We start from the raw sequence: 16,307 nt of genomic DNA on the forward strand, positions 1-16,307 counted from the left end.
GGATCTCACTATGTTGCCCAGGCTGGTCTCAAATTCCTGGGCTCAAGCAATCCTTTCACCTTGGCTTCCCAAATTGCAGGAATTATAGCTATCAGCCACCATGTCCAGCCATAAATCTACTATTTATATCTCTTATTTCCCCAAACAAAATGGTGAAACCAATTTCTAACATTCAGAAACATTTCCTCATCGGAAGATAAAAATCAGTTTCTAAATTAAACACACATTTCCAAATGCTCCTAAGAGACAGTAAAACAATTCTCCCTAGGTGCCGTGGCTAACATCTTTAATCCCAGCACTTTGAAAGGCCGAGGCAGGAGGATCGCTTGAGCCAAGGAGTTTGAAACCAGCCTGGGCAACACAGTGAGACCCCATCTCTACAAAAAATGAGCTGTGCACGGTGGCATGCACGTGTAGTCCCAGCTACTACGGAGGCTGAGGAGGGAGGATCACTTAACCCAGGAGGTTGAGGCTGCAGTGAGCCATGACAGCACTAATAATTCTCATGTCTCTGAGGTAAACCAAAAAATTACCCAAAAAAGACACAAGTAGCTCTTTTTAGCCTTTTTTTTTTTTGAGACGGAGTCTCGCCCTGTCGCCTAGGCTGTAGTGCAGTGGTGCAATCTCAGCTCACTGCAACCTCCACCTCTCGGGTTCAAACAATTCTCTGCCTCAGCCTTCCAAGTAGCTGGGATTACAGATGCCCAGGCGCCCATCACCACATCCAGCTAATTTTTGTATTTTTAGTAGAGATGGGGTTTCGCCATCATGGCCAGGTTGGTCTTGAACTCCTGACCTCGTGATCCACCTGCCTCAGCCTCCTAAAGTGCTGGGATTATAGGTGTGAGCCACTGTGCCCAGCCATTTTTTAGTATTTTCAATACTGGAAAGCAACCCTTTGACAATGCTTCTGAAGCACCAACATCACAAAAGATTGTCCATTTAACTTGCAAAAGTTCATTTGTAATTGTACACAACTTTCCCAATGGCTTCGCTGTAGAAAAAAAAATGGTATTATGCCTAAAAAGTGTTCAACAGCCTCCTTACTGGAATATCTCCCTCTTTGACCTCATTTCCTGCCACTACCTCTATGAGCAACCTTTATCTCTTTATTTCTATCATATGGAAATACTCATTAGGCTGGTAGAGAACAACATTTTTAAAGAAACACAAATTTTTTTCATATTCCTTTTTCACATGTTCTTTTATCCTACCTAGGAAGTGGTTCTCTTCTCTCATCTATTTGTAAAGCTAATTACCTTCAGCATCACTTCATCTGAGACATCTACTTAACACCCTCAGCTAAATGTTACTCTCTCCTCTTCATGATAATCCTAAATTCATCTTTAACCATAAGTTCATCTTTGGTAATAACACAAATACACTAATACACTCTATCATAAGCCACCTAACCTTTTATCAAGATGCTCTCTAAGCCTCCTGAGGACATTCCAAGACAGTATATAGTCCTATGGTCTCCTTGGAAATCCATATAGATAACACTTCAAGGGCGATACCTTGTTGGTTTTGACTAGATATTAGTTTAAACTTTTTAAAGAGATAAGTGACAGAACTAACCCTTATAAGTTTTAAGTTTAACTAACCCTGTAAGTTTTGAGTTTACATTGTTTCATCCCATGTACAAAACCATTTTTTCCTACAAAAAAAAAAGATGCTCTTTACAGAGTACAACTTAAGACAATGGGTAACAGGAAGTCTATTTCAATTCCTGATGCAACTCTTATAGATAAGCTGACATACCTCCAGTTCAAATTTTATAGCGGGGAGACCAGTTTTGAAGAAAACAATAGAGACTTCCAGGGAGCTGAAAGGACCACCTGCAATTTTCCTCCCATAAACTTTACTACTGCCTGCAGGTCTACATTTTTTTTGCCTGCCATTTACTAAAGTAGAATTTAAAATATATATATAAGAATATCAAAATTATTAGAAGAAAAAATTGTGTTGCCATAGCAGATATTAAAATATATTACAAAGCATTGATAATTAAAATAAGCTGGAATGAATACAAAAAGAGATGGATCACCAAGTCATCCAGTTTTTTTTTAATTTATATATAATAATTTGATAGAAACCAAATATCAGAAAAAATTTTAAAAAGATGCCAGGATTCGGCCGGGCGCGGTGGCTCAAGCCTGTAATCCCAGCACTTTGGGAGGCCGAGACGGGCGGATCACGAGGTCAGGAGATCGAGACCATCCTGGCTAACACGGTGAAACCCCGTCTCTACTAAAAAATACAAAAAACTAGCCAGGCGAGGTGGCGGGCGCCTGTAGTCCCAGCTACTCGGAGGCTGAGGCAGGAGAATGGCATAAACCCGGGAGGCGGAGCTTGCAGTGAGCTGAGAACCGGCCACTGCACTCCAGCCCGGGCAACAGAGTGAGACTCCGTCTCAAAAAAAAAAAAAAAAAAAAAAATGCCAGGATTCAAGGAGCAAAGTCTCCTCCTTAGCAATTTGTGGGGATAATGGGGGTGGGAGGAGGACCAACATCCCAGAAATCAAAGAAATTCAAATATATTTTTCTAAAACCAATGATCAAAAGTAAACATTTTAGATAATCATATCACTAAAAACAGATGTGGCACATTACTCGTGGTACTGATACAACAGAGAATATCAGAAAAAGGTTCACAGACTTTGATTTGGGAATTCCACTTCTAGATATCTATCCACCCTAAGGAAATGCAAAATGGTGGGGGTGGGTGGGAAAGGGCTATCACATATTCAAGTTTGTCACAGCACCAATTTAAAATAGTGAAAACAGAAATACAAAAGATATTCAGCCCACTATCAACACCTCTATGCACGCAAATTAGAAAATCTAGAGGAAAAGGATAAATTCCTGGAAACACACAACCTCCCAAGATTAAACCAGGAAGGAAGTAAAAACCTGAACAGACAAATAACAAGTTCCAAAACTGAATCAGTAATTAAAAAAAAAAAAATCCTACCAACCAAAAAAAGTCCAAGACCAGATGGATTCACAGCCGAATTTTACCAGACGTACGAAGAAAAATTGGTACCAATCCTACTGAAACTATTCCAAAAAATCAAGGAGGGCTTCCTCCCTAACTCATTCTAGGGAGCCAGCATCAGCCTGATACCAAAATCTGGCAGAGATACAATGAAAAAAGAAAACGTCAGAACAATATCCCTGATGAACATAGGAACAAAAACCCTCAAAATACTAGCAAATGGAATCCAGCAGCACATCAAAATGTTAATTCACCACAATTAAGTAAGCTTTGTTCCTGAGGTGCAAGGTTGCTTCAACATGTGAAAACAATAAATGTGATTCACCACATAAACAGAATTAAAACAAAAAACATATCATCTTCTCAAGAGACACAGAAAAAGCTTTCAATAGAACCCAGCATCTCTTCATGAATGGGCAAAAGTTGGAACAATTCCCTTGAGAACTGGAACAAGAAAAAAAGATGCTCACTCTCACCACTCCTATTCAACATAGTACTTGAAAGTCCTAGCCAGAGCAATCAGGCAAGGAAAAAAAAAAAAAAAAAAAATCAAAGGCATCTCAACAGAGAAAGAAGAAATCAAACTCTCTCTCTTTGCAGATGCAATTATGTATCTAGAAAACCCTCAAGACTCTAAGACTCTACCAAAAGGCTCCTAGAACTGTAAACGACTTCAGTAAAGGTTCAGGATACAAAATCAATGAATAAAAATCAGTAGCATTTCTATACAACAACATTCTAACTGAGAGCCAAATTAAAAACACAATATTATTTACAATAGCCCCCCCAAAAATGAAGTGCCTAGTATTACATCTAACCAAGGAGGTGAAAGATGTCTAGAATAACTACAAAACGCTGCTGAAAGAAATCAGTGATGACACAAATGTAAAAACATTCCATGCTCATTAATTAGAAGAATCAATATCATTAAAATATCCATACTGCCAAAAGCAACATACAGATTCAATGCTATTCCTATCAAACTATCAATGTAATTCTTCACAAAATTAGGAAAAAAAAAAAAAAGGGCCAGGCGTGGTGACTCACACCTGTAATCCCAGCACTTTGGGAGGCCGAGGCGGGTAAATCATGAGGTCAGGAGATCAAGATCATCCTGGCTAACAAGGTGAAACCCCGTCTCTACTAATAATACAAAACATTAGCCGGGCGTGGTGGCGGACCCCTATAGTCCCAGCTACTCGGGAGGCTGAGGCAGGAGAATGGTGTGAACCCAGGAGACCGAGCTTGCGGTGAGCTGAGAATACGCCACTGCACCCCAGCCTGGGGGACAGACCGAGACTCCATCTCAAAACAAACAAACAAACAAACAAAAAACTCTTCTAAGATTCATACAGAACCAAAAAGAGTCCAAATAACCAAAGCAACCCTAAGCAGAAAGAACAAAGCCAGAGGAATCATACTACCCAACTTTAAACTAAACTGTAGGGCTAAAGTAACCAAAACAGCATGGTACTAATACAAAAACAGACACACAGACCAACGGAACAGAATGGAGAATCCAGAAATAAAGTTGCATAACCACAACCATCTGATCTTCAACAAAGTTGCAAAAAATAAACAATGGGAAAAAGACTCTCCATTCAATAAATGGTGCTGGGATAACTGGATAAGCATATGCAGAAGAATGAAAGTGGGCCCCTACCTTTCGTCATATACAAAAATTAACTCAAGATGAATTAAAGACATTAAACTATAAAATCCTAGAAGAAAACCTAGGAAACACTCTTCCAGACATCAGCATTGGCAAAGAATTTATGGCTAAGTCCCCAAAAACAACTGCAATGAAAACAAAAATTGACAAGTGGGACCTAATGAAACTAAAGAGCTTCTGCATGGCAGAAGAAATTATCAAGAGTATACAGACAGCCTTCAGAATGGGAGAAAAGATTTGCAAACCATGCATCCAACAAAAGACTAATATTCAGAATCCATATGGAACTTAAATCCACAAGAAAAAAAACAACCCCATTAAGAAGCAGACAAAGGACATGAACAGACACTCCTCAAAAGAAGACATACAAGCAGCCAACAAACACATGAAAAAAAATGTTCAGCATTACTAATCATGAGATAAATGCAATGAAAACCACAACAAAATACCATCTCACACCAGTCAGAATGGCTATTATTAAAAAGTCAAAAAGCAGATACTGGCAAGGCTGCAGAGAAAAGCGAAAACTTACACACTGTTAGTGGGGATATAAGTTAAGTTAGCCACTGTGGAAAGCAGCTGGAGATTTCTCAAAGAGCTAAAAACTGAACTACCATTCAATTCAACAACCCCATTACTGGGTATATACCCAAAAGAAAACAAATAATTTTATCAAAAAGACTCATGTATTCACAGGTTTATGGCAGCACTATTCACAATAGCAAAGACATGGAATCAACCTAGGTGCCCACTGATGGTGAAGTGGATAAAGAAAACATGGTACATATACACCACGGAGTACTATATAGTTATAAAAAAAAGAATGAGACCTTGTTCTTTGCAGCAACATGGATGCAGTTGGAGACCATTATTCTCAGTGAATTACTGCAAGAACAGAAAACCCAATACTGCATGTTCTCACTTGTATTTGGGAGCTAAACATTGAGCACACATGGACCTAAGATAGGAACAGCTGAGCATGGTGGCTAATGCCTGTAATGCTAGCGCTTTGGGAGGCTGAGGCAAGAGGACTGCTTGAGCCCAGGAGTTCAAGACCAACCTGGGCAACACAGACCTCATATCTATAAAAAATCAAACTGTTAGCCAGGTGTGATGGTACGTGCCTGTGATCCCAGCTACGTGGGAGGCTGAGGTGGGAAGATCACTTGAGCCCAGAAGGTCGAAGCCGCAGTGAGCCATGATCATGCCGCTGCCTTCCAGCCTGGGTGAGAGCAAGATCCTTTCTCAAGGAATTAAAAAAAAAAAAAAAAAAAAAAAAAAAAAAAAAAAAAAAAAAAGCTAGGCATGGTGGCTTACACCTATAATGTCAGAACTTTTGGAGGCCGAGGCGGGCGGATCATAAGGTCAGAAATTCAAGACCAGCCTGGCCAACATGGCAAAACCCCGTCTCTACTAAAAATACAAAAATTAGCTGGGCGTGGTGGTGGGTACCTGTAGTCCCAGCTACTAAGGAGGCTGAGGCAGGAGAGCTGCTTGAACCCAGGAGGTGGAGGTTGCAGTGGGCCAAAATAATGCCACTGTACTCCAGCCTGGGCGACAGAGTGAGGCCCCATCTCAAAGAACAAAAAAAGATGATAACAACAGACACTGGGGATGACTAGAAGGGGTTAGCAAATGTGGACATGGGCTGAAAAACTACCTATCACATACTATGCTCACTACCAGAGTGACAGGATCATCCATACCCCAAACCTCAGCATCACACAATATACCCACGTAACGAACCTGCACTTGTATGCCCTGAATCACAAATAAAAGTTGAAATTATTTTTAAAACAAAATAATCAAAACTGAAAAGTAATAATTATCAAACAATATGAAATGGTTGAGCCTCTTTTGTAAACACTAAAAGTAACAGCCATAATTATTTGGTACCTTAAAAAAAAAACATAAAAAGGATCTTAAACAAAAAAACAAAACATACTGGAGAAAAGCCAAGATAATATTTGAAGATAATAACCACTGTGCTAGAGAATATACACTGTACATTTTTTATATGATTATACATTCTTGCATTTTAAAAATAATTTTCTAAAACTAATAACTGAGACCATACAGATAGGAAACAGTATCACCGATAAGAAACAAGAGTCAGACAAAAACATCCACTAAAGGAAAAAACATAAAATAATTGAAACAAAAGACAATTATACATAAAATTAAGAAAACTGCCAACCCCTGGTAAAACTAAAAGGCTCAAAGTAGAACAAAAAAAGGGAAAAAAATCAGATGGAACGATGGGAAGGTTTTTTGGTTTTTGTTTTGTTTTGAGATGACGTCTCTAACTCTGTCACCCTGGCTGGGGAGCAGTGGCACAATCACAGCTCACTGCAGCCTTTACCTTCCAGAGGAGTAGCCAGGACTACAGTCATGTGCCACCACACCTAGCCAATTTTTTAAAATACTTTTTAAAGAGATGGCATTTTGCCATGTTGCCCAGGCTAGCCTTAAACTCCTGGGCTCAGCTGATCTGCCCACCTCAGCCTCCCAAAGTGCTAGATTACAGACATGAGCCACTGCACCCAGGCAGAAAGTTTTAATCACTTTGCCTTTACTTCAAAAATTTTTCCACACATTTGTTTGTTAAAAACTGACATACTGGCCATGCACAGTGCCACATGCCTGCAATCTCGGCACTTTGGGAGGCCAAGGTGGGAGGATCACTTGAGTCCAGAAGTTTGAGACCAGCCTGCACAATATAGTGAAACCTCATCTCTATTCTCCACAAAAATCTTTTAAAAATTAGCCAAGCATGGCGGCGGCACCTATAGTCCCAGCTACTCAGGAGGCTGAAGTGGGAGGATCTCGAGTCCATGAGGCAGAGGCTGCAGTGAGCTGAGATCATGCCACTGCACTCCAACCTGGGAGACAGAAAGAGGCCCTGTTTCAAAATGAAAAACAAAACAACAACAAAAAAGCTGACATATTATATGGACATATTGCATAACAGTAAATTTTTTAATAGAAAAAAAAATTTAAATAAAAACTGACATAAGCGAAGAAAACCTGTACAGAAAATATCTCAGATCACGTATTACCTTGAAACAGTAATCTTAAGAGACTTTATCACCTAGGACCCCCTCTTCCTCTGCCATGGCCATGTGCTCTTCCTCTACCTCTGCTTCTGCATCGGCCTCTTCCTGCAACAAACAGCTTCCCTTTTCTTAGGTTTTACCTTAGGTTCAACATCCACAAGTAGTGTATCCAGAGGTAAACTGTCTGGTAGAGTAAAATATTTAATGTTACTTCCTCAAATTCGTGTTTCCAACTATACAGGTTTTCTGTCTTCAGGGTCATTTTCACAGCTTCAAGATGTGTATTCACAGTGAATTCACAGTGACCTCCACACCTGTAACTGTTCCATGGACCTGTGTTCCACCTTTCAATTAAATGGTTACAGGTTCATGAATCATTTCATCAAAAATCTCATGAGCTTCGTCCTAGCAGTGCCGTCATTCTTTGGGTCCAACAGCACACAGAATCCAGCAACCAAGTACCAACCAACCCACTAGAAGTATGAATCTACTTTAAATTTAATGTATGAGTGATTCCTTCCCTTAACACTGTGCTAAACTCTAAAACAGTGTTTCTAAAACTCCAGGACCCATCAAGAATTGTCTGAAACATTAAAAACCCAGAGATTCTCATTCAGAAACAAGAGTTTGAGATTACATACACACAAGCATGCCTTTAGATTTTTTCTTCTTTTAGTCAACAAGAATGATTCTGAAGTTCCAGTTAAAGCCATTACTCTAGAATAACATATAATAGTAAACAATAATACAATACTAAGCATCCAGGCAGATTTTATGACAAAGAATAAAATGCAAAGTCAGTTTCTTCTTTTGATGGGTAAGCTTTATAACCAGTTATTCTATTTTGATTCCAGAAAAATGTGAGGCGGGGCATGGTGGCTCACACCTGTAATCCCGGTGCTTTGGGAAGCTGAGGCTCGAGAATCACTTGTGTAAAGTAGTTCAAGACTAGCCTGGGCAACATAGTGAGACCCTATCTCTACAAAAAAAAAAAAAAAGGGAAAAAATTAGCCGGGCATGGTGGTGTGCGCCTGTGGTCCCAGCTGCTCAGGAAGCTGAGGTAGAAGGATTGCTTGAGCCCAGTAGGTTGAAGCTGCAATGAACCAGGACTGTACTGCTGTGCTCCAGCCTGGGCAACAGAGTAAGACCTTTTCTCTAAAAAAAAAAAAAATATATATATATATAATAAAAGAGAAAAAGAAAAACAATCAGCCAGGTGTGGTAGCTCACGCCTGTAACCCTAGTAGTTTGGGAGGCCAAGGTGGGAGGATTACTCGAGCTCAGGAGTTGCAGCCTGGGCAACATAGTGACACCTCATCTGTATATAAAAAAAAAAAAAAACAAGAAAAACTCTAGAGTCTCATACAAGAGTCACTAACAAGGAAAGCAAATACTGTCTAGACTATTGAGATGTCAAGTAAATGATAAAGCACAGGCCTAAAGAAGTGAAACAGAACAGGGAAAATGGTTCAAAGAAATATTTGGTTGGCCCTAAGGAAAGCTTATAGATATGCTTACAAAAGATTATGACCTATTTATTACTAATGGTCATTAGATTAGAAACAACAATGTACATCTTAGTCTAATGGTATGTCTATATGTGACACCTCTACCCCCAAACATACAAGAAGGATGCAACACACACCCATTAATAATGCAAACCCACTGCTACAGTTACGCTCAAATCTAGTGGGAGTAGAGGCATGTAAGAAAATCTGGGAAATATGCAAAGTTCAAAAAGCCAGAGATGATTCTGATTCAACTGTCCTTGTGAATCACTGATTTAGACATTCCTCCAACATGAAGCAATGGATTAAACAATTTTATTACCACTACCAATAGTTCCTAAACAGAGTCATAGCAAAAATAATCAATGTTTTACAAGCTGTGTTGGGCTGTTCTTAACACTGCTATAAAGGAATCTCTGAGACTGGGTAATTTATAAAGAAAAGAGGTTTAATTGCCTCATGGTTCTGCAGGCTGTACAAGCATAATGCCAACATCTGCTTGGCATCTGGGGAGGCCTCGGGAAGCTTTTACTCATGGTGCAAAACCAAGTGGGAGCAGGCACGTCACATGGTGAGAGCATGAACAAGAGAGGGCAGAGAAGAAACTACAAACTTTAAAACAACTGGATCTCACATGAACTCATCACCAAGAGGATGGTGCTAAGCCATTCATGAGGGATCTGCCCCATGAACCAAACACCTCCCACCACCAGGCCCCACTTTTTTTTTTTTTTTTTTGAGACAGAGTCTCCCTCTGTTGCCCAGGATGCAATGCAGAGGCACAATCGTGAGTCACTGCAACCTTCACCTCCCAAGTTCAAGTGATCCTTTTGCCTCAGTCTCCCTAGTAGCTGGGACTACAGATGCACACCACCACACCCGACTAATTTTTGTATTTTTAGTAGAGACAGGGTTTCACCATGTTGGCCAAGCTGGTCTCGAACTTCTGACCTCAGGTGATCTACCCATCTCAGCCTCCAAAAATGCTAGGATTACCGACATGAGCCACTGAGCCTGCCTAAGTCCCACTTCTAACAATGGGGATTACTTTTCAACATGACATTTGGAGGGGACATCCAAACTATATCACATGCATTATTTCATTTAATTCCCATAACTCTATCAAGTAGGTTCTGTTACTTCCTCGTCTTTAAGAAGAAACTGACCTTCAAGAGCTTTTTTTTTGTTTTGAGGGTTTTCTTGTTTTGTTTTGTTTTGAGAAAGGTTCTCAGTCTGTCACTCAGTCTGCAGGGCAGTGGCATGATCACAGCTCACTGCAACTTCGACCTACCAGACTCAAGAGAGCCTTCTGCCTCAGCCTCCTGGGTAGCTGTAACTACAGGCATGTGCCATCATGCTCAACTAATTTTTTAAAAAATATTTTTGTAGGCATGGGGTCTCCCTATGTTGCCCAGGCTGGCCTCAAACTCCTAGGCTCAAGTGATCCTCCCCAGTCTGCCTCCCTAAATGCTGGGATTACAGGCATGAGCCACCTTGCCCAGCCAGGAGTTAAAGTAATGAGCTTATAGTAATATGGTTATTATCAGTTATTACTGAAGTAGTCTTTATGAAAAGAAAATTGAAAACATATAACCAATTCTAAACTTTATACAATAGAAACCTAAGTTGCACATCTTTTCCAAAAAACTGTACCTGAAATAAATGTTTCAACCATTTTATAGCTTAGAAGAAAAGGGATCAGAGCAAAATGGAAACGTAAATGATATCTGGAGAAGGGAGGGATCAACAAAAAAAATCCAAGCTCACCAACTTATGGGCAAAAATTATTGCAAAACAGAACACACCAACGGTTACCGAAATGAAAAATGTTGGTTAATAAACCATGATCTCAAAAGCTTAACATAAAAAGTGTTTTAAGAAGACTATGTAAGTTGAGGAATTTAAAAAGGCACTGACTCCCACAAATTATGAAAATTCATTTGAAATGTCACACTTCAAACATGTTACCAAGCCATAATCCCAAACTAATGTTTAAAATAAATATATTACTTATAACACACCTACTATAGAAGAGGTTTTTTTTGTTTTTTTGTTTTGAGATGAAGTCTCACTCTGTCACCAGGCTGGAGTGCAGTGGCAAGATCTTGGCTCACTGCAATTTCTGCCTCCCAGGTTCAAGCAATTCTCCTGCCTCAGCCTCCTGAGTAGCTGGGATTATAGGCATGTGCCACCACACTCAGCTAATTTTTGTATTTTTAGTAGAGATGGGGTTTCGCCATGTTGCCCAGGCTGGTCTTGATCTCCTGACCTCAAGTGATCTGACCACCCTGGCCTCCCAAAATGCTGGGATTACAGGCGTGAGCCACTGCAGCCGGCCAGTTTTTTTCAGTTCAACCAAATTTTACTCTTGCTATGTTGACTAATGTTTTCAGACCTTCAGAAATGAGTATTTTCTTTACATACTAACATTATAATTCTATATTTCTATTTTGTCTAAAAGACAACAATCCTTGAAGGCCACACCCCTTTTCTCTCCATTTTCACTAAGTTAGTACAGCTCACATGCAATTAAAAAGTCTCAATAATGCCAACTTTCTGTCCCTAGAAGTTGGCCTACAAACTGCTCTAGATTGCTCTCACACAAATACCACCAAAATTGTATAGCTCCAATATTCGAAACCTAAAAGCTTTTTATTATCTACTGTATCAAAATGTATTCTTGATTGCTTCTAAGCCTACTCTGACCTTAATTTACCAACTTGGTGTTGTTTCTCCTAATTCGATCACTTTATTCAATTTAACAATAGGATAATATGGGAAGAAATACAGAAATGAAAAAAACACTCTCTGGAGCACAAAGCCAGCCAAAAGAGGAAGAGACTTGAAAATAATAAATTACAATATAACATATTAAGTACTACAGTATATACAAATACTATATAGCAGAACTACCATAACTCTGTCAGAATGGAAAAAAGATCACGTTGGAGGAAGGAACATTTGTGCTCAAAAATGAGAATTTCTCTACAAGTGTCATAGCATTGTAATATTAACATACCAGTTTCTTCATCTTTGTATCCTAGCACCTACCATAGTGTCTAGTACAGAGTAGGCAGGTACTTCAGACATGGATGGATGAATGGATGGCAGCACGGAAAAAAGGATAAAATGATAAGATACACATATAAACATAAAGAAAGAATATGGTTAGATTAAAATGGGACAAAACTGGAGCCAGTAAATCAGATAAGACATTCCAAAATCCTTACGTAAGAAAGTGACACAGGAAAAAATAAATTTAAAAGATATTTAGGAATTAAAATTAACAGGACTTGGTGTGACTAACCGGACTAAGGGGAAATGAGCATAACAGAAAAGCATAAGAAAGAAGCTGCCAAAGTTTTTGGCTTATGTGACTAGGCTGACAGTGGTACCATTCACTGATATTGGGAATAGAAGTAGGGGATTCGAGTTCAGTTTAGGTAAGTGAGCACACTAAGGCAATATCAAGTAGGAAGCTGGAATGCAACTCAGAAAAAAAGGTCTAGATTAGAAATAAAGAGTTGGAGATTATTGCAAATGGGTGATAAGAACAAAGCCCTAAATATAGATGAGATTGCCAGAAACACATAAAACCTGGAAAGAATGCCGTGGACAGAACACTCAGACAGCCAACATTGCTGTTATTTTATATGTTACAATATTGCCGCATTAAATTATATTGTTACAACACAGATAATGGCTACTACAATATTGAGGACATAACAAATGCTTTAAAAATACTTACCAACTACACATCTGAATTGCAAGACTAAATTTATTAACTCAAATTGAGCCATAAAGGACCACTTCTTAAAACTAACTTTAGGCCGGGCGCAGTGGCTCACACCTTTAATCCCAGCACTTTGGGAAGCCTAGGCGGATGGATCACGAGGTCAGGAGTTCAAGACCAGCCTGGCCAAGACAGTGAAACCCCATCTCTACTAAAAACTACAACAATTAGCAGGGCATAGTGGCAGACACCTGTAATTCCAGTTACTTGAGAGGCTGAGGCAGGCAGAATCTCTTGAACCCAGGAGGTGGAGGTTGCAGTGAGCCAAGATCGCGCCATTATACTCCAGCCTGGGCGACAAGTGAGACTCTGTCTCAAAAATAATAATAATAATAATAATTTAATAGGTCAGATTCAAAGGGCTGAAGTCTGACTAAGGGATCCAATTTTACTTCAGAATCAGTGAAAAATCTGGGCACAGTGGCTCACACTTGTAATTCCAGCACTTTGGGAGGTTGAGGCAGGCAGACTGCTTGAGCCCAGGAGTTCAAGAACAGCTTGGGCAACATGGTAAAACCCCATCTCTACTAAAAATACAAAATTTAGCCAGGACTGGTGTTGCTGAACCTGTAGTCCCAGCTACTCGGGAGGCTGAGGTGGGAGGACCACTGGAGCCCCAGAGGTCAAGGCTACAGGAAGCAGTGATCACACCACTGCAATCAACCTGGGTGGCAGAGTGAGACCCTGTATCTTAACAAACACAAACAGACACACATATTCTCAATGAAAAGCTTCTTTTTCCACGAGAAATAACATTACAAGTCAATAATATAAAATAAATCTAAAGTTGTTATACTTCAAAAAATATTTATTTTAAATAATACTAAAAAATACATATTAACTAATTTAAAGAAGAGTGAGTCTAAATTTGGAGTGATATGGGCTTCAATACTGTCAGTTGATAATTTCTTACAAGTACACACCTGGTGCAGTGGCTCATGCCTGTAATCCCAGCGCTTTGGGAAGCCAAGGAAGGCAGATTATGAGGTCAGGAGTTCAAGACCAGCCTGGTCAACATGGTGAAATGACGTCTCTACTAAAAACAAAAATTAGCAGGGCGTGGTGGTGCATGCCTATAATCCCAGCCACCAGGGAGGCTGTGGCAGGAGAATAGCTTGAACCCAGGAGGCGGAGGTTGCAGTGAGCCGAGATTGCGCCACTGCACTCCAGCCTGGGCAATACAGTGAGACTCTGTCTCCAAAAAAAAAAAAAAAATTCTCACAAGTATTAATATCAACTTTTACCAACTTTGTTTACATTATTGAATATTAACACATATTAATAACAAACATTACCCACCAATTATAAGAATAGTAGGATTAAATATGATTTGAGAAGGCCAAAGTTAGTAACGAAAGTAGAATACAATGAAAGAGAAATTATCTTTCGGTCCTTTTCCCTTGTTTACAAACATGTACACAAAATTTTGAGTATTCTTGAACATACTTACACTAACAAATGCATAAAAAGGAACAAAATTGTGCTATTAAAAGGTAGACAAGCACGGGCACGGTGTCCTACACCTATAATTCCAGCACCCTGGGAGACTGAGGTGCATGGGTCACCTGAGGTCAGGGGTTCGAGACCAGCCTGGTCAACATGGTGAAAACCCATCTCTACTAAAAATACAAAAATTAGCCGGACGTGGTGGCTCACACCACCTGTGGTCCCAGCTACTTCAGAGGCTGAGGCACAAGAATAGCTTGAGATCACGCAACTGCACTTCTGCACTCCAGCCTGCGCCAACTGAGACTACCTCTCAAAAAAAAAAAGAAAAGGTAGACGAAGAATATTTATTATTTTATTTTTATTTTTTATTCAAAAAATCTATAATTTTATTTCCCCCAGAGACAGTCTTGCTCTGTCATCAGGCTAGAGTGCAATGGTGCGATCTCAGCTCACTGCAACCTCCGCCTCCCAGGTTCTAGTGATTCTCCTGCCTCACCCTCCCAAGGAGCTGGGATTACAGGCACGTACCACCACGCCTAGCTAATTTTTGTATTCTTAGTAGAGACAGGGTTTCAACACGTTGGCCGGGCTGGTCTGGAACTCTTTACCTTGTGATCCGCCCGCCTTGGCCTCTCAAACTGCTGGGATTACAGGTGTGAGCTACCACGCCTGGCCCATATAAATGTTTTAAATCTTTTTAGCATCTTGATTTTTAATTCATTTTGAGCAGCATGTCCTACCTTACCTATTTTATATACTGCAATCTTTTAATGTAGTAAAACCAGTTCAATGTACTTTAATTCTTATTTTGATGAGCCTTTCTAAGTTCTCACTCCCTGTTTATAAAGTGCAGACAGTAACATTGACTTTTTAACATCTTATCCTCATGGAGACAGTATAGAGTAGTGGTCTGAATGCCTAAACCGGAATGTCAATGGTCGGTCCCTGGAAACAATGACTTAACCTAAAGTCTTTGTTTCTTCGTTTGAAAACTGGCAGAATACCTATATGAAGCACTTATTCTGAGGATTTCACAAAATAATACCTGGCATAGTGCCTAGCAGAACTAATTAATTAACGTTCATTTCTTTCACAAAGTTTATGTTATGGACTGAAGATCTGTATACCCCCAAAATTCACATGTTGAAGTCCAAACCTCCCAGTGTGATGGCTATTAGAGGTGGGCCTTTGGGAAGTAATTAGGTTTAGATTAGGTCCTAACAGTGAGACCCTCTCATGTCGGGATTTGTGCCCTTTTAAGTAGAAAAGAAAAAGACATTCTCACTTCTCCCTCCCCTCCCTCCTCCTATCTCCCTCCCACTTCACCTGCAGGCAGGGAGGAAAGGCCTTAAGAGTGCCCAGGGAGAAGACAGCTGAGAGGGCAGGTGCTTCCCTAATTTCAGACTTCCAGCCCCGGACCTGTGAGAAAATATGTCTGTGTTTTCAGCCACCTCAATATACGGTATTTTGTTATAGTAGACCAAGTAAACTAAGGCGATATCAAAAAATATTTTCAAAAGGAGACTTTGGAGAGCAAGATAATTTTCACCTCATCCCAATATGCCACAGATCTGTAAATCTACATCCTCAAACAGTATTCAGTATTGCAGGTTACTGCAGAACATGGTAACATTATTTATTAGATTTACTGCTAGATGTCTATTGATTTTCCATGTTGACCAACAGGGAGAGGAAGACAGGCTAGGAACAATAAACTACACTCAGGTATATTCAATACACTTTTCTGGCCCTTGGTTATTCCTCTTGCCAGGTCAATATTTCTCAGATATCAAAAGTAACCACCAACTAACTATACTGGAAGCAAAATAATG

The 16,307-nt window shown here is 39.8% G+C and overlaps 1 protein-coding gene and 1 pseudogene across 1 annotated transcript in view; both read right to left on the minus strand.

Annotated features, from left to right (window-relative positions):
- Positions 1-16,307, minus strand: part of CDK17 (cyclin dependent kinase 17) — a 115,744-nt gene that overhangs the window by 95,295 nt on the left and 4,142 nt on the right. The window lies entirely within an intron of this gene.
- LOC104678620 lies at positions 7,604-12,264 on the minus strand (annotated as a pseudogene).

The sequence above is a fragment of the Rhinopithecus roxellana genome, chromosome 10 (genome assembly GCF_007565055.1).
Source record: "Rhinopithecus roxellana isolate Shanxi Qingling chromosome 10, ASM756505v1, whole genome shotgun sequence".
In the NCBI taxonomy this organism is placed as follows: Eukaryota; Metazoa; Chordata; class Mammalia; order Primates; family Cercopithecidae; genus Rhinopithecus; species Rhinopithecus roxellana.